This window comes from Octopus sinensis, unplaced genomic scaffold, assembly GCF_006345805.1.
Source record: "Octopus sinensis unplaced genomic scaffold, ASM634580v1 Contig12850, whole genome shotgun sequence".
NCBI lineage: Eukaryota > Metazoa > Mollusca > Cephalopoda > Octopoda > Octopodidae > Octopus > Octopus sinensis.
The window spans coordinates 27501-32589 of record NW_021832788.1 but is presented as its reverse complement, the minus strand read 5'-3'; positions in this window follow the sequence as shown (position 1 = coordinate 32589).

Genomic DNA, 5089 nt, shown 5'->3' with positions numbered 1-5089 from the left:
CGGGGGTGGTGGTGGTGGGGTGGTGGTGGTTTTTCTTGCCACTCTTCCAATCGAACCACGAAGACTATTTTTTTCCATTGGTATTTTAAAGGGCTTGATATCAGCTGTCAGTGGTGAGGCTCTCTCTTTTACTCTTTTACTCTTTTACTTGTTTCAGTCATTTGACTGCGGCCATGCTGGAGCACCGCCTTTAGTCGAGCAAATCGACCCCAAGACTTATTCTTTGTAAGCCTAGTACTTATTCTATCGGTCTCTTTTGCCAAAACCGCTAAGTGACGGGGACGTAAACACACCAGCATCGGTTGTCAAGCAATGCTAGGGGGACAAACACAGACACACAAACATATACACACACACACATATGTATATATATATACATATATACGACAGGCTTTTTTCAGTTTCCGTCTACCAAATCCACTAACAAGGCATTGGTCGGCCCGGGACTATAGCAGAAGACACATGCCCAAGATGCCACGCAGAGGGACTGAACCCGGAACCATGTGGTTGGTAAGCAAGCTACTTACCACACAGCCACTCCTGCGGCTATTAATTATAATCTACTTTCCTTCGTTTAATTTTCAACATATCGATAGACATTATATTGTATACATGGTACAATATGAAATATATAAGAATTTCGTTGTGGACTAATAAATGTAAATTTCAAATTTCAGCACGAGGCCAGCAATTTCGGGTGAGTGGAGTAAATCGACTGCATAGACCCCAGGATGAAAGGTAAGTTCGATCTCGGCGAAATTTGAACTCAGACCGTGAAGACGGACGAAATGTCGCTAAGCATTTCGCCCGGCTAACAATTCTGCCAGCTCACCGCCTTGAGTGGATACAGCAAACAGACCCAGCATTAAAAATGTATTAATTTGAATCTGTCAAACGCAGTTACGTTCCAAACAACCACTCGTCCACTTATCTATCTATCTATCTATCTATCTATCTATCTATCTATCTATCTATCTATCTATCTATCTATCTATCTATCTATTATCTATCTATTTATCTCTCTACCTATCTATCTAGCTAGCTATCTATCCATCTATTTATCTATTTATCTATCTATCTATCTATCTAACTATCTATCTATCTATTTACCTCTCTGTCCATCTATTCAGCCATCTATCCATCTATATTTATCTATCCATCCGTCCTCTCTCTCTCTCTCTCTCTCTCTCTCTCTCTCTCTCTCTCTCTCTCTCTCTCTCTCTCTCTCTGTATATATATATATATATATATTTAAAGTTAATCCAAACAAGAAAACACAGAAAAAAACACAGCAACGCGAGGACGTGGAACAATTAAAGTATTATTTGACGCTCAGGAAAGAAGGGAAGGAGGGTTTAACGTTTCGAGCGGAGCTCTTCGTCGGAAACAAGGAGAAGGAAAAATCCCGAGAAGGGAAGACAGAGGGAAAAAATATTTATGCTGGTGGTGCTCAAGAGATCACAAAATCGATATTTAAATATCGAACTTATCAAGTGGCCAGCATGGGAATAAAAACCTTCAAAGGTAATAATTGTTATTAAGATTATAATTTAGGGTATCTTAGTGATACCACCACGCTTGAAATAGAAGCCAAACCTTGACTCTAAAACCGCCTTTGCTTCACTTTTAATGTGGTTTTAGAGTCAAGTTTTGGCTGGTATTTCAAGCGTGTTGGTATCGCTTAGATACCCTATATTATAATCTATTTATATATATATATATATATATATACATATCCATCCATCCATCCATCTGAACATCTATCTATCTACATGCGACGTGCAACCTTTTTTCATCTATGAACCCCTTTGTTTACCATTGTATTCTGATGGACCCCTATAGTTATTCGATGTTTTAAAAACTAGCTTCATAAATACTCTTTCAAAATTCTTATTTTTATTTTCCCACGTCTGCATGCATACGTTAGCAAGAAACACGTTTTACTCTGTTAAGCGTTAGAGAAAGAAACCTTGTTGTTCATTACAGCAAATACATTCCAAGCAAAAATTTTTCATGGACCCTTAAGATAATATTGTGGATCTCCAAATTACTATTTTGCTTGCATGGACCCTCAAAAATCTTATATGGAACCCCACTGCCCAAGGACATATCGACCCTGGCTGAGAGTCACTGCTGTAATGAAAGACATTTGGCTGAGATAGCGCAAGCGGGACTAAACTGGAAACCACCGGCTTGAAAATTGCTTTTTGCATTATGAATTCCCTACAAAAAAATGAGAAACTAATACTTCTGTCCGGAGTTGCAACTGACATAATATCGGTTTCAAATTTTAGCACAGGGCCAGAAATTTCGTCGGAGGGGGTAAGTCGATTACATTTACCCCAGTGCTCACTTGGTACTTATTTTATCGACCCCGAAAGCATGAAATGAAAGACGAAGTTGTACTCAGAGCATAAAGCCGGAAGAATTGCCGCTAAGCATTTTGTCCGGCGCGGTACTGACTCTGCCAGCTCGCCGCCTTTACTTCAAGTAGATAATATACCTGATAATATCATATTGATTGAACGTGGGAACGAAATAACTGGGCGGAAACCACCAGGTGGTCGGTCGACTTCCAAGAAATAACAGTCAAGTTTCCCTCAAATCACAGCGTACCGTCTGAAAAAAATAGAAAGAGCACAGTTAGGTAACGTAGTCTTTGATACACTATTCTGCAGCAGAAAACAAAGAGGTGGTGGTCATGGTTGAGATACTTTGATTATTGGACTTCCTGGTCATAACCGTTATTGATAAATTTAATTCTCTCCCTCTATCTTATTTTATAAATTTTGCTGTGCAACAGATGGCGCTTGCATTTGCTTTGACGGCTTTTTTTTAATATGCTTAGGTTATGATATATGGCTGTAGATAGTGGCTACAGTTTGGTTGTTCTTGTTGTTAGTGTTGTTGCTGTTCTTTTTCTTCTTCTTCTTCTTCCTCTTCTTCTTCTTCTTCTTTTCTTCTTCTTCTTCTTCTTCTTCTTCTTAACGGTGTTCGTGGTGGTAGCGGTGGTGGTGATGGTGTAGGTGGTTGGTATAGTGCTAGTAATGGCTTGTGTTTGTTAGTCATAGTGACAATGCGCGATGATGGATATGGTAGCGATCGTAGTGATGGGGATAAGAAAAGCAGTGGTGGTTGGTGGTAGCAGTAGGACATGATAGTAGCGATTCTGGCAATACAATGTTACAGGTAGCAGTGAAGACAGTGATGGAGGCGGCAGCGCGAGATGATGGCGCTGGGAGCATGGTGGTGGTGGTGGCGACGGCGAGGTAATGGCGCCGGCTGTGAGGGGATGGCGCCGGCAGCATGGTGATGGTGGCGACGACGATGTGATGGTGGTAGTAGTGAGGCGATGGCAGCGGCGGCAAGGCGATGGCGGCGGCAAGGTGAGTGCGGCGGCAAGGCGAGTGCGGCGGCAAGGTGAGTGCGGCGGGAAGGCGAGTGCGGGGAAGGCAAGTGCGGCGGCAAGGCGATGGTGGTTGCAGTGGTGGTGGTGGCAGTGGTGGTGGTGGCAGAATATAACGATGGTGACTGACATTACAGTGTATTACGGGTACTGGTGGTACTGGTGGTGAGGATCCATGTTTTGTGGTTGTTATTTAAGGGAGATTTAACTGCTTTCTCTAGCTTGATGATTGATTACGTGGTGGTTCCTTCATTGATATTTGTTACTGTATAGTATTAATGTACAGGTGAAAACGGAGAAGAATGAGGGCAGTGGTAAGAGATGGTGTATAATACATCTTGTTGATTTTGTTGCTAGTGGTGGTCGTCGTCGTCGTTGTCGGCGTTGTTGTTGTTGTTGTTGTTGTTGCTTAGCCCCAAGTCAGTCCAGTTCGCACACCAAGGATCGGGGACATTCCAGTTGTGACCATCCCAGCGTTATCTTATCTTGCAATTCTTAACACTTTACACCAATGTGTTTCATCTTTCACTCGCATTTTAGACCGATATACAGACATCCCAAACATTTTTTTAATCTCTTTCTTGCCTCAAAAACTAACCTCTTCCAAGCTGTAATTATCTCTGTACAAAGTACCCTACAGCCGTATCGTACAGGGGTACTGTATTGTGTACTTTGTGTTGGGCTGTTGGTATGGTGCAACGGTCGGATCATCCAGAGACAATCAATAGTTGGTAGAGGTCAGAGATGTAATTGAAAACTGTTAAAAACCCTTTATTGTAGTTTTCTTTTTTTGTTGTTGTTGTTGTCGATCAGCCTTGTGAAAATTACTTGACCGCTTTTTCGAATTAGAGAAAACAAGTACACAGGATGTCGTTTCTTGGGTTCAAGACGGTTTTGTTCTGCAGTAATAATAAATTTCTTTTCTGTTTTCTGTTAAGCAAAGATAACAATTCAGTTTCTTTCTACTATTTCCGTTATTGCAAGCAAATGCAAAAGCAAGAATATTGTTACTGATTTGCCTTGAGCGCCAAAAATTTTGAAAGTCTACAAGCAAATTTCTTGTATGGGTTGACCAATGAATGCTTATGCGAGCAAAATCGCGTTTTAAATTTAATTCCTGTTTATACCCTTTGTAAGATTTCAATGGTAAGTTATCATTTAATTCCACTTTGGCACAGTATATCAAATAACTAGTAAGGCAGTCTATTAAACGAGCAGTTATCTGATCCCGTTTATGGAATGACTATTAATTGGCAAATGTTTTGCATTAATTGAATTTGCAATGTCACCAAAATTTTTTGCAAAATGTAGTTGAAATCTTAAAAGAGTTTCTATTAAAGACCTTAAAATAATTATATTCTTTTTTCACAAAAACAGAAGATTAAGTTAGGAAACCTTCAAGCAATATTCATACGAACTTCAAAGCTAAAAAAAAATTATTGCATTGTAGTACAAGATTTTTCTATTGCTTGTTCGCCATTTGATTACTACAGCCTGGATATACAAATTGTCCATAAATAACCCTTACAATTTGAAAAATCCAGAAAAAAATGAAAAATAAGTTAACTCAGCAGAGTTCATCGGAAAACAAAGACAAAGTTTTATTAGAAATATCAGGACACTTCCATGTAGGCTTTATTGGTTTCATGCAACACATTTAGACGATGCGTGTAGAAGTTGTAA